Source organism: Anser cygnoides, chromosome 21 (genome assembly GCF_040182565.1).
Source record: "Anser cygnoides isolate HZ-2024a breed goose chromosome 21, Taihu_goose_T2T_genome, whole genome shotgun sequence".
Classification (NCBI taxonomy): domain Eukaryota; kingdom Metazoa; phylum Chordata; class Aves; order Anseriformes; family Anatidae; genus Anser; species Anser cygnoides.
In genome coordinates, this window is record NC_089893.1 from 2,004,205 (window position 1) to 2,022,829 (window position 18,625).

Genomic DNA, 18,625 nt, shown 5'->3' on the forward strand with positions numbered 1-18,625 from the left:
CATGACAGAGAGCAAGCCCCTGCCCCACAACACCAGAACAGCCCGAAACGCCTCAGCCAAAGACCACAGGTAGTTTCCTGACTGCAAGATTCACGCTGACGCTACGCTTTGACCACAAGGCTTTGCTGATCTGAAAAGGAAGGTAACGATTTGCTTACCTGCCCGCCCTTCGCTGGGCAGAACGTCCTTGTTGGGAACCACAAAGGGGGCGACACCAGCGAGCAGAAGCGCTCCCAGCTCCTGGGCTCAGCTGGCCCCACAAGGCTCTGCGGGAAGGGTGGCGAGGACCAGCACCCAGGCAGCCTGCATCCCAGTGTCCGTCTGATCACAGCGCTTCTCAGAGGCCAGCAACGCCATCGGTGGCCTCTGCTAAAGGAAAGCAGACAAATGCAGGGGCAGGAGCTCCACACCTCACTGAGGGAGAGTTTATCCAAAGCTAAGGGTGGGAAACGAGGGCTCCTGGTTCCCCTCTCAGCACCGTCTCACCATGTGGAGTTGGTCAAGTCACAGCATGCGTTGTGCCCCAGTTTCTCCCAATGTAACAAGGTTCCTCAGCCACAGGCGGTGAATTATGCCAGACGATTCCTTGCAGACGGAAGGTGCCAGCAGCACCTTCATCCCTGCACCCTGTTCCCTCCAGGCCCAGCCCAGACTCTGGCACACTGGCTTTCCAAGGCAGGGAGACCCACAGCCCAGCTCCAAGACCAGCTGAGCCCTGTGCACCCGCTGCTGCCCCTCCCGTGAAGCCCTGTGGACTGCCACGCAACACACGCGTGTGCAGGAGCCTCTGCCTGCTACCACAGTAGAAATAAAGACATTGCCATTCAGAAAAATGTAATTAGCAAAGATTAACCAGCCAGTAACTATGTCAGCAGCTGGGAGTGAAGACGCAGCCCACCACCTCCTTGCAGCAGGGGCAGTCACGCATGCTGCCACGCCAGCTTGTACACGTTTGCCCTCCCAGGTGACAGTGCCCCAGGTCTGGTCCCCACGCACTCTCCATTAGCTGGGGCTGGAGGGGCAGGAATCGGCAGCTGGCAGACAGCAATCGACACCAGGCACTGCCTGCTGCTGAGTCTGGGGACAAGGAAACTGCCGGCACTGCCGTCCCCCCCCAGCCGACTCCCAGAAGGAGCCAGCAGCGGGGTGTGGAAAGGCTTGGTGCTGCAGAGAGAGCTGGCCCTGATCCATCGCCATTCACACTGCTGCCTCCCCAAGGCATGCCGCTTCTTTCTGCCCTCTCCTCGTGCTCACAACGTACCCTCCAAGCGCCCTGCAGGTCTTGCCCCACGCTGCGCAGTTATGGCAGGGAGGGACCACACCAGTGTCACCCCGTCTCACACCAATCACTAGAAAGCACACGGGGGGGGGGGGGCAGCCTTCACAGCATTCAAACCCCTTCCTGTCTTCTTTTCCAAGCCCATCTCACCCCCTCTCAACCGGGACCCCCTCATAAAAATAAGAAGAGACAGGCCTTTCCTGGCATTTCCTTTTTCTGAAAAGGCTGTAAAATTTTCCTAGCATAGCCAGAGCCAGAGCAAAGTTTGTCAGGAGCTCAGCTCATTAGGCGGCTGCTCAAGGAGCCCCGCGGGAGGCGCAGGCTGCGTAATTCAAAACAGCTTGGACCCTGGAAAAGAAAATAGAAACCAGGCACCAAAAATGAGGGGGGCAGTGCTCGGCTCCAAGTGTAGCCCCTGCTCTGGGAGTGCCCCATCCACAGGGCTCTCTGGGAGCCCCGGCCCCAGCAGAGGTGCTGTGGCCAGCCCAAGACGAGCTGGCACCAGGCAGAGGAAATTCCAAGCCTGTTGCTTCTGGCAGCCGTGCCAGGCCCTGGCTAGGAACTCGGCAACCTGGAAACCAGCTACTCAGCAATTTTCTTGCCATCCAAAGGGCTTGTTCTGAACCACAGTTTCACTTCCCCCCTCCCTGCATCGCAGCCCAAGAGGCAGAGAACACCAGAGGCAAAAATCATTTGCTCTAAAAGCAGTCAGGACCAAGGCCCCCAAACTGCTCAGCTCCGAGACTGCAGTCTGGAGCTGCTGCTGTTCCCCCACTTGCATCTGGGGGCGGGGAGAGCAGAGGAAACTTGCCTGGACCAGCCCGAGGTCTCCCCAGTTCCTTTTGCTCCTTGCCAGGGAAAAGTTCAAACAAGGCTGCACAGACACAGGACACAAGCAGCTTTCAGCCCAGCCTGACTGCTGCGCTTGAGGCCCGCCTGTGGCCGGAGCAGCTTCATTCAGGCCCCGTCTGGCCCGATCCCCTGTTACAGACCAGTGCTGGAACACATCCTGCCAAGGAAGTGGTGAAAGCTCCAGTGCTGTAGGGGTTTCCACAGTCCTGGCCAGCTTGCTGTCAGGAAGAGTCACCCAGAGATTCAGCCCTTGTTGTTGGTTAGTTACTGCCCTTCGAAGCTTCCCAGCTACCTCCTTGCTACCCTGTGCCCGCAGGCCACCAATGCTGTGGGAGACCTACAGCGTGGCTGCTCAGGACCCTTGCAACTGAGTTCTGCGAGCCAGCACCCTCTGCGGACTGCAGCCTCACACTGTGTCTTTTCAAGAAGCCAGGAGCCCAGCGCAGTACAACACACACCAGCATGGAGTAGCAATCGCTTCACTGCTGAAATGCAGCCACAACAGAAGATGAGCATGATAGGACACACAACTAGTGCTTACCGATAGGCAACTAGTCAACAGAAACTTCTTTCTGAAGAGAATATTAAAAATATATTTTCTCTTGGGAAGACCGAAATGCTCCACAGAGTCCCAGTCTGCAGAATCAGGCAACTGATACACACCCAGTGAGACAGTTACCGAGCTTTGGGTGCCAAGTCAAGAAACACCATCCACGAGCCAACTTCATGTTGCAACCAAAAAGAAACAGCATCCCTTAAATTAAGCCCTTAAAAGAGACCTGAGTAAGACCCTTTGACATTTAAGCCCAGCAGCTCAGAGAGAGACATGACTGCGGGATGTTCCTTGGCCATTTAACAAACAACCATCTGCCAGCTGAGCAGCCGGTGAGCTCGCACAGCCTCAGCTTGGGTGGCAGCAGCTCCCCAGATGAAGGAGACCAGTGGCAGGAGCCGTAGCTTTGAGCCCCGTATCAAACGCAGCCCTCTTCCCCCCAGTCACTGCCCGTGGAGAGCCTGGGGCTCCACTGCCTCCTCCAGAGAGGGGCGCAGCGCCCTGGGAGAACAGCACGGCTCCAAGGAGCAAGCGCCAGGCGAGGACGCACCTCACCAGCTTGCTTCCTCCGTTACACGTAGAGCAGACAGTTTGGAGGCCATGCAAATGCAAATGCTAGCCACTGTGGTTGTGTGGAGCTCGTGACAAATCAGAGACCTGGCCACACACAGACACTTCTCCAAAGGGTATCACACAGAGCCGAGGGGAGGCTAGAAGGTTCACAGACGATTTCACAGGGCATGAATTGGTATTTGTGCACTGAGCCCACAGTGCCTCAGAACTCTTAGCTCTCTCACAGGCACAAATATCGGAGAAAGGCAGCAGGGCTCTGCTCCAGGGACTCCTGTTCTCATGCACGAAGCAGAGGCCACATAGGCAGAGGCGGGGCAAGCTCATCGCACACCAGCCCTGCCAGCCACCCTCCTCCTCTGCTGCTCTACATCGAGACTCATTTCCCATCCTCACCAGTGCATCCTGATCCCCTGAGTCACGACAGCCATTTCCCTGTCCATTCTACAAAAGACACAGCAGTCCCTTCGTGGACCACAGCTCTCCCTGGAGAACTGGGCACTAGTCACCAGCCAAAGACAGTTTGTGACTTTTGCTGCAACCACACCAATCACAGCTTTCTAAATTACAGTTTTCTCAGCTGGGCAAATCCTGGAGATCAGACACTCAGAGACTGGAATGCTCACAAGCACAGCAAGAGTGGAGGACACGTCATGAGCGAAGTTACTTTACCAGCTTCTAGAAAAACCCACTTACGCCTAGGCTCAATCAGGAGGCTGAGACCCAAAGCAGCAGCTAAGGACAAGTAGAGCAAGGAACGAGAATCAGGATTCCTGGCTTCTATCCCTAGCTCTGCCCCATATTCCCTTCCTGTCTTCACTTAAGTCATTTCCTTTCACTTTTCCTCTCAGTCTCTATTTTGGAGGTGAAAAAAGCAAGTCTTTGCTTCTGTGGATTGCTAGAAACCTCCTCTGGATTGTGACAGTGCAGAACACTGCTACTGCCAGAGGCTGAAAGACACACAACACGCACAGAGCCGTACTGCGCACACAAACCCCAGCAGAGCCTGGCATTTCCTGTGCTTACATTTCGAGAAGCACAGAGTCTGTAAACAGTCAGTGTTGTGGAGCATCTTTTACACAAACCATATCCTGGCTCGTTCTTCTCCTCAGTCACTACATTAAGCAGCAGAACAAGAAAAAGGAAAGCTGCTCAGCTGAACTAAGTCAGGAAGAGCAACACATCTGTACATAGCATCGCTCTGGAGAGCCCGTGTGCAAGGAGGCAGCCTTTAAATCAACAGCAGCAAGGATGAGGGAAAACAGTGCAATGGGAAAAGAAGGGTTAAATATATTAAAAAAAAAAAATCAACCCAACCAGCAGCCGGAAGAGGCAGGATGGAGCAGAGGTGTCCTGGCTGCCTGCAGAGCTCAGCCCTCCTGCTCTCTAGCAGATCAGTCCTGTGGCCTCCCACACGCTCAGGGAGAGGGAAGACCAGTAGGCATAGGCAGGAACAAGGAGCACTCTGTGGTTTTGCTCGGTATTTCAGGCCATCTCTCACACAGGAGGAGCTCCACTCTGCTTTCCAAGTCTCGCCCTCTCTGGCATGGATCACAAATCTGGCATCTGGCCCAGGACTTGGCTCCAGCAGAGCTCCTCACCAAACAGGGTGACGCCCCACCTCTGGGCACAGCACACAGCCCAGTCTTAAAGCCACCTTGAGGATATTTTACCCCTAGCATGAGAAGAGGCTCCCCCATCACCGCCTTGCTGGGTTTCAAGGCCTCTTGTGTCAAATTGGAAGTAAAAAAACCAAAACAAAACAACCCACTAAAACAGCTAGATCCTGCTCCTGGTGGAAGCCAAGCCCAGTGACAAAGTGCAGTTTTCTGTAGCGTCTCTGGAATTCCTGAAGGCAGGGGAGACTTAGCAGTCGGAGAGGGAGCTTGTTTTCTGTTCCTTGACCAAAGCAGAACAGGTCACTCATACTGAAAGGTGAAGTCTGCAGCTTCTACACTAGGGACCTGAGAGGATGAAAGTTTGTGAAGCATGTGGAGAACAGCTGTAATTCAATCTATCACCCTTGAAGCAGAACCCCGAGAAAACGGACTTGTGTCTTGGAAGATAAAGTGTGAAGCTGACTTTTCTTGTCAGGAAATCTGGACTCTGGAAGGGCAGAGACCGTTGTGGTCCCCTGTAAAGCAAGAGCCAGCGTGCCCACCTCAGGAGGCGGCCTTCCTCCATATCGATTCTGCTGGGACCTGCCTTGTGGCAGCCTGCTCCCTGCTGTCCCAGAGTCCCTAGCCGACAGGCACGACCACCTAGCGCTGGTGCCGAGCTAACGCAGCTAACAACAGCTTCTGAGCTGAAGCAGGCTGTGCCCCGCCAGCACGGCGCATGGCTGAAGCTGGCACTTGACCTGCCTTCACCTGAGAAGCAGTCTGCCAGAGATCCCCAGGCACAGACAGCACGTTCTTCTGCCTACGGCTGCCCAGAAGGATGCAGCGTGACAGGACGCCAGGTACAGGCCCTGACCTCCCCACCTGGCCGTGCAGTGGAGCTGGGAACCACTGCCACGCAGGGACAGAGGGGAGTCACTAGTGCCATCTGTCCAGGCACCAGCAGCCGCTGAAGAACCAACCCCACCTCCCCAGGAAGAGCTGGCAGCTGAGGACGTAGGAAGAGGCCTCATCCCTGGAGTTGCACCCAGCCTGGACGCGCAGCCAGTGAGAGAGGACCAGGTTCCCGCTGCACTGCTTCGAGTGGTGCACCCCAGCATCCCCACGCCGCCTGCTGCGGCAGAGGGTCACAGCCAGTGCCAGGACAACCCTGCCAGGTCAGGAGAGGCACGAGACCGGCAGCGTGTCACAGGGTGGCAGCAGGACTGCGAGCTGGGAAGGGAGGGCAGCAGCAAGCAGGACTCAGACCTGCTCGGGACGCAGATGTCCACTGCACCCATTTCTAAGGCTTGGTACAGGCTTTGGATAGCCATGCCAAGGTGTCCCGTGTCCCTCTTCTACCACACCAGCGACCAGAATGCTCAGGGCACTGACGAGCACTGCTCTGCTTGCCAAGGAGGCGAGGAGCAGGCAGGGCCCCTGGCAGGGCGTCCCTCTGTAACGTGGCTTTCCCTTAAATCAAAAGCAGGTGCCAGTGACACTAACTGCTTCCTCTATGCTGACTCCTGCTGAGTATGGCCTTGTGGCAGCTACAAACACCAGTGTGAACTGGTCCCAGTTCGAAAAATAATCCATTACTCTTTCCCACCTTTGACGAGGAACTGAGTTTCAAAGAAAATCAGGCAGGGAAAGAGAAAGCCAGCTCCTCATTCCTATGAACTGCCTGGTGTGAAGCAGATGATCCGGAACATGCACCACGGAAGGAGGAAGCGTGCCTCTGATCCACACCATGCGGTGTGGCTGGTGCCAGGCAGAGGCTAAAGAAGGGCAAAACACAGCAACAGAAAAACATCTCTGCCATCCTCCAGTAGCAGTTCCTGGGTAGCATCCACTCAGGGCTTCCCAGGGGAGTGCTCACAGAAGGGAACACAAATCAGAGGAGTAGAAACAGGCCTACTGGAAGGTAGTACACTTCAAAACAGAAGTCAGGAAGAAACAAGGCATTTTTTTCCTACCATCCTTGGCCTCACCCCCATCTCAGAACTGATGAAAATGCAGAACTGAGTAGCGAATGAGCTGCAATTCTTTCCCAGACCCTCTGCCCCAAGGCATGTATTTTGCCACCTCTTCATCGCTACCACAAACTTCTGTTTTCATAAGGTAGTTTTAACCTCACAGAGATCAACAAACCACTTAAAGTCGGTACCAAAGCTCCTGCACCTCCTGGAAACAATGAATCACACGTGAGATCAACAGAACCCGTATTTGTCAGTCCACATCTTCCTGGGAAGAAGGAAGCTCAGCCCAGTGGAGCCAAGTGACGCTGAGGCCTGTGTTAGTTTGACGCTGTGTTAGTTTGATTTGCCAGAAGAGTCACGCTAGCAAACCTCCTAGCGCTTCACTGATAGGGCTTCAATAACACTGGTGACATATTCCTGTGTCTGTATATCGTGTCTCTATGATACCTTGTCCATCCACACACCCGTACACCTTCTGTATCAAAGTTTCTGTTAAGTGTCATCCACCACAAATCTAGCACAACCTTCCTATTCTCCCCCTCTTCCAGGGGGAGACAGAGGCACTGGCATGGCATTGAGTCTTTGAGCACCAAAAGAGCACCAGCACAAGGAAAATAGTATTTGTGGGGCAAATGCTGGGCTTATGTTGACCATGTTGCCATGGGGGGTGTGTCAGCATCTCTGGGAAGACACAGCAGCAGAAAGAGCCAACCAATTCCATTATGGCTCCAGAGTGACCTCAACATGGAGAAGGTGACGAGAAGAGCACTCCCTGATGGGCTCCCTGCGATCCCATGGGATGCAGAAGCAGACAGAATCATGGAATGGCTCGGTCTGGAAGGGGCCTTAAAGATCATCTAACTCCAACCGCCCTGCCCTGGGCAGGGATGCCACCCCCTAGATCAGGTTGCCCAGGGCCTCATCCAACCTTGAACACCTCCAGCGATGGGGCATCCACAATTTCTCTGGGCAGCCTGTGCCAGTGCCTCACTACCCTTACAGGGAAGAACTTCCTCCTAATGTCTAATCTAAATCTATCCTCTTTTAGTTTAAGACCGTTCCCCCTTGTCCTATCATTATGTACTTGAGGAAAGAATCCTTCTCCATCCTTTTTATAAGACCCTTTTAAGTACTGAAAGACTGCAATGAGGTCTCCCCGGAGCCGCCTCTTCTCCAGACTGAACATCCCCAACTCTCTCAGCCTGTCTTCATAGGAGCAGAAGAAAATCGCCATTAGAGGGAGTTTTGGAAAGCAGCAGTTCAGACAGCTAGGACTCAGGTGAAACAGACCCTTGGTGGATTCTCGGGCAGGAATAGCAAAAATCTGTCGAGTATACTTTTCCACTGGGGACCTACTCCCCCAGAAAAGGCCTGCATGTGAGCTCCATCAGCCAGGGTATCTAAACCTGGATAGAGCACTAAGGAATTAAGAGCTGGAAGCCAGCCTATGCCATCCCCAGGAAATGGCTAGACCCAAGCAGCTTAAAACCTACCATAATAGTTAGAATAAACAACTAATCCCAGCAAGAACACATCTGGACCTCAGGGGCAGACAGGCATGTACCAGAGCACTCCAGTAGCTGAAGTTCCACTCTTAACAGCAGCTAAACCCGATGCAATCATCTAAGACAGCGCAAAGAAGCAAAGGTTGCCCTGACGCCCCAACACTGAACTAGACACCGTAACAAACAAGAGACAGCACACAGAAAACAATCCCAAGACCCATCTTTTACCTGGGACTCATCAACCAACGGCAGACGACAAGGGTAAGCCACAAAGAGCTCTACAACGATGAGAAACAGCACCTGTCAGGACACAGATGATGCTCCCAAAGAGGGAACCAAGAGCTTCCTGCGTAGCTAATGCTCCCTTCCACACCTCTTCACACACGAAGCACTACTGGGAGGGAGAGCACTCCAAGCACTTCAGTGGGAATGAACAGCCAGGAGAAGGAAAAACAAAGACTTCTTCCCGCCAGAGCAGCGAGTGTGGAGGATTTCACTCCGTCTGGGTTGAAGAGCCTCGACGCGCTTGGACTTTGGAGATTCCAAGCATGCACAAGCAAGGTGCACAGCTCTGTGGACCTGCGTTATACTGGAGGTGCACCACAGTTTAACTCCAGGGCATCTCTGGCAGCTGCCATGGAAGAGCAAAGAGCTGGTGGTTCCAGCGTCGCGCCAGCCAAGTCACCTCACGTAGCAGTTCGTCCCCGCTGTTACACAGCAGCAAGACAGCAACCTTCCCAAACCAACACAATACGATGCAAAAGGTAGAGGGTTTTAAAATACATAATTTTTTCACTTTCTTCAACTGAACATCTGTGGTTTTAAATCTGTAAGATTTCAGTTAGGTGCTGCATTTTTTTTATTTTTTATTTTTTTAGCAGGCATCTAGAAAGAGGAAAGGGACTTCCAGGGGGAGGCAGACGTAGTGGCACCTACAACATTATAACAGAAAATACTGAATGCCACAAAATGGATCTTCTCGGTATCAAAGATACAGGTCAAGGTGGCAAGGAGGCACTGATCGCACCATTTACACAGCAGAAATGGCAAAATACATGAAAAAAAAAAAAAGCAAAGACTCTATAGCATTTAGAGTATGAATGCTCTGGAAAAAAAACTCCAATGAGGATGGCAATTATCGTAGAAAAAACAAAGTGACACAGTCCCAGGATTTTCTTTCTACCAAGGAGAAAGAGGGAATCGTGCACCAGTGTGGACTCGGTGATCTTTGTATCAGTATCAGCCCCAGGTGTATTACACGTCCACGCACAGCTACAGCCAGCCACGGCACTAGAGTCAGAGGAGGTCCTGCTTTGGCACTGACACAGCCTTGCCATGAGACCTTGGGCAAATCACTTCCTCTGTGACTCAGTTTCTTATCCTGCCTGCTGTGAAAGTAGCAAAACAACGTGCACAACCCTGTGCAGAGACCTGGCAACAGATGGACAGACGGACTGAGCTGCGTGTCGCTGCTGCGTGCCTGGCATGAACCAGTATTTGGATGGGGTCGAGAACTGGAGCCGCACTCACAGAGCGGCTTACACAGGTCAGCAGCAGACAGCTAAATCTTGTAGTGCTACTCTGCAGGGACACACCACAGCCAAAGGTGTGCGATTGTCATCTGCATCGCACTGTCAGGAGCCCTTTGCGTTGCACGCCTAGGACACAACCATAGGACACCACAGCCCTACACCTTGTCGAATAGCACTGCCCCCAGGGCGTGCAGACGTTGCAAGCAACAACACAACAGCCTGCCCTGTCATGTAGCATTACTTACGTGTTCAGATATGCATCCTTCTCACATTTCTACTCCAGCAAGTGGTTGCTAGCAGAGCAGGGCTAGGACAAGTTCACCACCTGCTAAAGACATGTCCCTAATACAACACAGTGAAGATTTTGTTACATCGGTTCCTTTCTGTGCACAGCTCAAGCACAAGGAAAGAACATATGTCTAAGATTCCTCCCCCCTTCGTTTTTTTTTTTTTCGTCTCCTCCAAACTGACCGCATGCCTGATTTACCTCGGGAGAGAACAGAAGCACATCGATCGAGGCACTGAAAGAAAGAGGGGAGAGAGCTGGCATCGAGGGCAGGCTCAAACAAGAGCATTTACTTCAACCCTACCTACACGAAGCGCAAGGACTCCAAACAGAGGAATCCCTGCTCCGGTCCTTGCTGGGGCTTTAACACCACTGATAATGTCTTGCAAAACCCAGAGCGGCCCAGGCAAAACCAGGCACGGTGTAAGTAAGAAGTTCTTTGCATCTACAGCAGAGCCCCAGATCAAGCTCTCTGCTCCTTGTGGAGTTACCAGCAGCAGCAGCAGCGACAGATTAGAAGGACCCAAGAAAAGCAATCTCTAAAATGTAAAAAGAGAGTCGGAAGGGCCACGCAGACCAGAGGTGACGTCCAAGACGCGCCCAAAGACAGCACGAGCGTTGACAGCGAAGCCCCGGCCAGCCCATGCAGCCGGCGGGGCCGCACAGCCCGCGCCGGACACGGACCCCGCGAGCCGCGCGCCCCGCACCGCCGCTCAGGGGCCGGATCCGCGTGGGAACCGCCACCTGCCCCGGCCGGGCTGCGCCGAGGCCCGGGCCCTTTCCGCAAGTTCCTACCGCGCCTGTCGAGGAACGCACCGGCGCCGCTCCCTCCGGCGGCCCGCCGCCACCCGGGAGCGGCGGCAGGACGGCTCGGCGCCTCCCGGCTCGCCGCCCCGCTCCCGGTTCGGCGCGGCCCGCCGGCCCGGCCCGGCCCGCCCCCGACAGCCGCGGGGCCGCCGCCGCGGGGCCGGGGCCGGCGTCCCGAGCCCGCCGCCGCCGCTCGCCGGGGCGGGCGCCGCGCGGGCGCCGCGTCCCGAGGCGGAACAATGGGGCGCCGCCGAGCGCGGCCGCGGTGCCGGCGGCGGGGCACTCACCTCGGCGGCGGCGCGGCTCAGGGCAGGCCGGGCGAGCCCCCCGTGGCGGCGCGGCGCTGCTCCGCGGGCTGCTCAGCGCCGGCCGGCGGCGCGGGGCCGGCCGCGCGGGCCGGGCTCATGGCTCGGCCGCCCGCCGCAGGGCCGCGGGCCGTGCCCCCGCCGCTCGCCCCGGGGCCGGGCCGCGGGGGGCGCGCGGCGAGCGGAGCCCGGCGCCCCGCTCCTGTCGCTCTCGCCGGCGGCGGCTCCAGCCCGCGCCCGACGGCGGAGGTCGGCGGCCGGCCGCGGCGAGCAGCGGCTTCCCTCGCGGCCCCGAGCCGCGGGCGGCTTCCCCGCCGTGCGGGCGGCCCGGCGCGGGCGGGCGGCTCCGGTGCCGGCGGCCGCGGCAGCCCGGGCGCGGGCGGGGGCGCCGTGGCGAGGGGCAAGGCGCTGCGTGCCGAGTGCTCCTTTCTCCGCCGGAGCCTGAATAATCATTTGGAGAAACAGGATCATTCACTTTCCTCCGTGCGAGGAGCCAAGCGCTGCCCTGTCAAAATAAAAGCCCCGCTCGCTCCGCCGCCGATTAACCGCCTCCCGATCGCGGGCTCTCCGCCGGCCTCCCAGCGGCCTGCCGGGGACGAGCACCTTGCGGGGCGGCGCCGGGGCCGCCCGGCCGCCGGGACGGGGCGCGGGGCCCGCCGCCCGCCCGCCCTCGGCGGGGCGCGGGGCGGCGGTGGCGCCCGGCCCGGCCCGGCCCGGCCGAGCCCCCCCGCCGCCCTCGCCGGGCTCGGGGGCGCCGTCCCCGCGCTCCCCCGGAGCGCCCCGAGCGGGCCCGCGGCCGGCGGCGGCCCCGCGCCGCGCCCAGGTGAAGGCTCCGGCCGCGGCCGGCCTGGCTCTGCCAGCGCCGAGGAGGGGGACGGGCCGCCCCGCGGGGGTGCGGACAAAATGGCCTCGGTTCTGCGAGGGGCCTGCGGCCGAGGAGCTTTCCCCACGCGCCACGGAACGCGGCAAACGGCACCAAAAGAAATAAAGCCTGCAGGAGAGGGCTCGGCCCGGCACTCCTTGCAGCAGACCCCAAGCTGAACGCCTGCTCTGCGTCCAAACCACGGCACGGTCACGGAAAGGGAGAGGGGCACCTCGCAGAACAGGGGGGTCCCCTCGTTCCGAACGGCACTCGGGCTTTACGGACACACAAGAGCACGTCCAGACAGAGCTGGGCACTGCCGGCACCATGGCAGAGCCAGGCTGAGCCTGCAGCTGCGGCGCTGCTGCCGTGGCCAGGTGAGCCTTCCAGGCCACACCATGCAGGGTGACTGTCAAAGCAGCAGCAGCAAGTGGCTGCTACCAGGACTTTAGGTCTTACGGAGACCTCCAACTTGGAGACACCGCCAGCTCAGGCAGCAGCTGCCAGAACGCCCTTGTCCAGGCCGTAGGCAGCAAGGGAAGAGAGCGCCTGGCACCTGGCAGTCAGGCTGAAGCTGCCTCTTAGCCCCCTAAGTGGAGATGTCTGTCTCCCTCCAAGCGACTGTCCGGATGTGTGTCTGACTGCGCTAACAGGAACGTTACGCACCCAGTTATCTCGCAGCAATACGATTACCTATGGGTCCCCGTTTTGTCCTTCTGCAGCAATACCACCATTGAACGCACACATCCCAGACCTCCCTACAACAGCATTGGGACCTCTCTCAGCGCCCATCTCTCTGTTACTCAGGCTTGGTTTATCAGCCCACTCTGATCCACTGCGACACTTCACATGAAACCCCTCAAGCCTCATATTTAAGTTGTGCTGACACCCCATGTGCCCTGCTGTCAAACACTGATGAACCAGGGATATCTCACACCTGAACCCCCCCCCGCTGCCATTCCTAGACCCTACACACAAGACACACAAATGCACACAGCACTGGCCCCAGTACTGAGGAATAGCAGTAAACTGCTGTCTTTGCCAACAGTTTTCAACGTCTTAACCACCCCCCATAGACAGGTATGCTGGGGTGAAAGTGACAGGAGCAGGAAGAAGCAGAGGAGACTCAGGGAGCAGAGAGATGAGGGAGACAAGATGACTGGAGATAGCTGGCTGCACACTCCGCCAGAAGTAATACCTATTTCAGATACGCAACTTGCTTCAGACGGGTGGCGGGAAGGAAGCCCTCCGTGCAGCGTATGGCACAGGCCTCGGGAGCTGCAGCCCGACTGGGAGACTGCTGCTGCTACAGGCGTGTGATGGACACAGCTGAGGAAGGACACAGCTGCCTCGCTGGCTGCTCTCTGCGTGCTCCCTCCCCCCTGCAAGCAGAGGGGAGCCGTACAAGTGCGCACACAGTAGGCTATTAAGGCAGTCCACCCGCTTCTGGATGATGCCAGCAGCATCCTAACCAGGATGTCACCTTCCTGTCTGCAGCGCACTAACTGCTCAGGGGTGGGCTGGGAAGAGAAGCGAGGGCTGGAGGCAGGGACCACTTGGCAGCATCTTAAAGCGTTGCAGAGCTAAAGGGGATCCAGGGACAAGCAATCAATCTCAGCTGATGGGAAGCAGCAGCCCTAATTGAAAAGGAAAATACACCTTTCCCTCCTGCTCCGGGTGCGCACACATCAGCGGCCGCAGCCAGAGCCAGACCCTCAGCCGATAACCCTCCCCGCCTCGGAATGACACAGCAAGAAAACAGCAGCGGCCCCCGGCGGGCCCGCACAGGGGCTCGCTCCGGCCCCGCGGCTCCGACGCCGAGAGCCCCGAGCCGCCCGGGGGCCTCGCCGCGGCTCAGCGCCCGCTGGAGCGGAGCCCCGGGGCGGCCCCTCCCGGCGCCGCGGGACGCGCCCGCCCCTCGCGGGCCCGGCGGCCGCAGGGCGCGGCGGGGCCCGGGCCCCGCAGGCGGCGCGGAGCGGGGGCGCCCGGGGACGCGGCGGCAGCGCCCCCTGGCGAGGCGCGGGGCGGCGGCTCCCCGCGGGCCGTGCCGAGGGGGCGGCGCGGCGGGGCGCGGGGGCACGGCCCGCGGAGCTCGGCGCGGCGAGCTTCGGCTGCCGCGGCCGGGAGGCAGCCGGGGGAGGGGAGGCAGAAGCGAGCTCGCTGCGGCCCGAGACGAACGGAAAGGATCGGGAGTCCTCCTCTGACGGGGTTTTCCCCCGGGAGCGGAGCGGCTTCGCCCACCCGCAGAAGTGCCTGGGGAAACCAGCTGAGGCCGGAGCAGACAACAGGGACGATTTGCAGATGTGCCTTTGCTCACCCGAGGTTTTTCTCAGCACCCGCCCTTGGCGAACAGGAAGGCTGGGCAACAGGCACAGCTCACAGCAGAATCGAGGTCTTTGCAAAAAGCAGCAGCGAGCTCGGGGGAGTTCAACCGGAGCACGCAGTGCAGACCCAGGCCATCCAGCCACCCACCCCTGCCCAGGCACTAGCCACAACTGCTAAGGAACTGGGAACCCAGGCAAGGGGTGCAACAAATGCAGCGACAAAATGCTGAAGGCAGAAGTCTTTCTTTTGCTTATACCAAGCACCCCGCCATACTCTGGCATTCCCCTTCCAAGCAGCAGCGAGGCCGTACATCAGCAGGCAGCGACGTCTTTTTGTTTTCATCCTTCCCAGTAGCAGGACGGGGCTCGCATCCCTTCACAGGGCATGCACGGGCACACAGGGTTAAAGACAGTGCCCAGCCACTGCTGTCTGGCACACAGCAACCGGCATGCACGCAGGCAGACCGACTCGTTCCCTCCATCTCAGCCTGATGCAGCAGGGCAGGGGATGGGGGGAGTCACCCTCTCGTCACCTCTCCCTCTCTCCCCTTCCCCTCGGCTTCCCAAGCTCCCTACATCAGAGCCCCTCACGCCTCTCCCAGACTGCACATACAAAAGTGGATGAGTGAGGCTGGGAAATGGCAGCAGGAGGATCAGCTGCTGCCAGCTCAGTGCTGAGCCTCTGTCTTTAACATCTGCTGGGCTAGCTGCCTTCCCTGCACTTGACTCTGACTCCCAGTCTCCTGTTCCCTCCTTTATCATTACACCCACACTAGGAGAGACAGGGAGGGGAGGAGATGGGGAAGCAGAGTCCTTGGAGCTCCTGAAAGCCTTCCTATGCCAACAACACAGCAGCAGCTCATTCCAGGAGCTACCTGGTACATCAGCACGTTTGTGAGCCCATGGCTGAGAAGCCCAGACTGGCTGTCACCTGCCCCTTTTTTTCTTTACACCACAGGAGATTTTTCTCCCCATGTATTCTTTACTAGCAAATCAGTGCTAATGAGAAGTGCTGGCTTGACAGCTTGGACACAAGGGCCTGCCCCTCATCACCAAGGGAGAACCTGTGCTGGGCATTTCAACAAATGAGCTAATCCTTCCCTCTCTCTTGCAGGTCAATTCATTCTTCCAATGGCAGAAGGCGTTCAGTCTCCCTGGCTCTTCCAGATCATGACCCCCCGCATGCTCACAGTGACAGGGAAAGTACAACGAGCAAAATGCACACCCAGCTACTTCAAGAGCCTCCCCTCCAAACTGGATTTCCCTGGGCCGAAGACCAAGAGGAGGCCACCTGTGACCATGACGCCAGACTTTACTGTGAAGCACTACAACCAGCAACCCAGAAGCTCCTGACACATTTTGCTCTGCTGGTACGTATGCTATACGTGGCTGGGATCGCGGTGCATAGGCACCCCACAGAGTGTCTGTACTACAGTTAGCAATGGAAAGGACCCAAGGACAGCGTGGTGCTGTTCCAAAGCTATCCCCAGAGGAACAAAAGGGTTAATTGTCCTGGAACAGACTAAACTGGGATTATCACATGATGCTGCTCTATTATCAGCTATACACTTTGGAAAGTTTTTGTTATTGCTTTTATTTGAAGCGTGATGCACTACTGCAACTTTCCCTTTCAGTCTGCACCCTTTCTTACAGGCACGCAGGGAACCAAGCTACATAGTTGTTGGGAAGACAGAGGTACCCCCAATGCCACAAAAGCACAAGTATTCAGCCCTCAGGTCTTTGGATGCTGTTTTTCCCCCCTTCATTTGATAAAATCAGGAGACAGATCCAAGTCACAAAGTTCAGAAGCAGAGATGGAACTTCCTCAACACTCATGCTGTTGTAGTCACAGTTTGGCTCAGGTCAGCCCATGCTGCTTTCTTAAGAAGCTTAAGCAGCAACCCTGTGATGTATGTAACATGCTGTGGAGTAATTTGCTCAGGCAAGGAGCTTGAGCCACACTAGCTGGAAAGCACTAGCTAGGAAAACAGGGAGCTAAAGGTGGTGTACAGAAGACACTGGGCTACAGGGTCACAGCCTTGTCCCGTTGCAGTTTCACTGAGGACACCTGGAGCACAGGGAACCCAGGTCCCACGGCTCTGGAACTTGTTCGTTCCTCTCACCTCTCCAGAACGCCATCCCCGAGCTCAGGCCCTCACAAGACCCCTGTGGGCAAGGCCCTCATTACACTTATGAATATTATTAATTAGGCCCAATTAACTACACTGGAATTGATGTGATTCACAGTTAGCTGGAGCTGTCTCTTTGTGAACGGTTTCCCTAGTGGCTCACTCCAGTCTCAGATCAACCCCCAGCAGAGCCTTTGGTGATGGAAGAACACAGATGACCCGGGATGAAGGAAGCAAGTCTGGGGCTGTGAAACACCTTGGTGACAAGACACTGCTTTGCTGATCGATGTACCTGGGCACAGAGGTGTAGCAAGGAGGTTGCCTAATCCCTGTGGTTACAGACAGGCCTGGCATTAAGAGCTAGTCCCTTCGTCTGCAGCAAAGGCATCTGCCAGAAGGCACAGAGTAGGAAACTTGTGGCAGCTCCAACACTAAATCCACAGACCTGGCACGTGCAGGCTCACTCATCCCACGTTCCCCAGGAAAGGCAAAGGTCCAGAAAGGAGATGGAAGAGGTGTTTTTTACTGCAGAGGTAGACTCTGGCCTAAAAACATCTCAGCTCTCCTGAACAGTCCTGCCCACCAACTTATCTCTACATAGACTCCAGGCCACTGTGTCCCTTCTCTCTCAGACACTGGCACAGGATCCTGTCCCACAGACCTGCAAGTACCTGCCACAGTTCCATCTCTCCCAGGCTGCATCATCAGGTCTCAATCCCACATCTGTTTTGATGGTACCACAAGCTGTTACTCAGGGAAATGGGTAAAAAGCCAGCCCAGCAGAGGCCCCAGGTCTGTGCCTGGCCTTGAAGCCTACAGTCCAGCCAGGGAAGAATAGGCTCCCTCGTTACGCGCTCATTAGAGTCTGAGCAGGGCCACAGCCAGCAGCAGGCAGCTGTGAGAAGCCTGTGCTACCTCTCCCACTTCTGTAGCTGCCTAGGCAGCACATGCTGTTGGCCAGATGAATCTAGAAAGGATCAGGAGTGTCCAGCTTGGCTTCTACACTCTTTTCAAAGGAGGATCCCAGCCTGTTTCATTCACTCTAACTTATTAACCATCACCTATCCAACAGGCCAAAGCCATTAACTTACTGCTGCCAGAAGAAACTGGGGAGCATGGATATGACATACGACGTGATGCAGTCAGCCCCAGCCTCCTGCTCAGTGCCCTCCTGTTGGAGTGAGGCCCTGCTCTATCTGACCAGGTGGGTCCTGTGGCCCCCTCCATACCCCACGGGATCTTCCTATGCTGCATTTGTAAAGGCAAAATGCAGCCTGCACTGGAGCACCGGAGGAGAATTTAATCAGGCTAAGCAGTCCTCTTCCCAAATAAGAATACCCTACTGCAGTCACAGTGCAGCTGACACACCGTCTTCTTGCAAAAACTTAAACTCCTGACACAATTCAGGATCACAAAGGTGCTGAGGCTCCAGATGTTGTACGTTTTGCTATCACTACAATATCAGATGCACTCCTAAAACACACGTTTCCAGGCATGGCACTGTTCTTCAAGCCTTCTCCCTTGACAGTTACTTCCACACGCTCTGAACGATCATGCCAGACTAACGTTCTCATGAGCTCAGATGCTCACTGCATCCCATATCCACTGCGGTGTGCACAAAGCCCTGATACCACTAGGATTCTGGCACAGGAGATGAGCTCAACTCCCACTACAGCACCCTGGTCTCAGGTGGCCTCTGCTACGCGCTACAGCCATATAAAGGGCACCTACAGCATCACAGGCCCGTGCCAAGTGCCAGGAGACAGGTTGCTTGGAAGCTAGCTCATCAGCAGCCTCGTGCAACTGCCAGCAGCACGTCAGGATACGGGATAAGTGGTTCCTAAACTACTTGGGCCAGGGCTGCAGTGTTTTCATTGCATGGGGCCCTGCACAGACACATTTGCTTCACTGCTTCCTGTCTCATTAAACTGCTGTTGTCCTGAGTAGTCTCTGGTTGGTGGCAAACCAAGTAGGAGCTCAGGGTTACTGGCACTGAAGCGAGGAAGGAACTCCTGCCAGCCAGCAAGGGTGGGAGCTGCCTCTC

General features: G+C 56.7%; 1 protein-coding gene across 3 annotated transcripts in view; it reads right to left on the reverse strand.

Annotated features, from left to right (window-relative positions):
* BCL9L (BCL9 like) overlaps positions 1-18,625 on the reverse strand; it is an 87,258-nt gene that overhangs the window by 48,767 nt on the left and 19,866 nt on the right. The window contains exon 1 of one of the 3 annotated variants that reach the window (XM_066981192.1): positions 11,249-11,388. The exons of 1 other annotated variant lie outside the window; for it this stretch is intronic. The gene's annotated coding sequence lies outside the window, so the exon portion shown is untranslated. Of the gene's footprint in view, positions 1-158; positions 10,100-11,248; positions 11,389-18,625 lie in introns of those variants that run through there. One more of the 3 variants, XM_013187118.3, reaches the window with a different exon arrangement.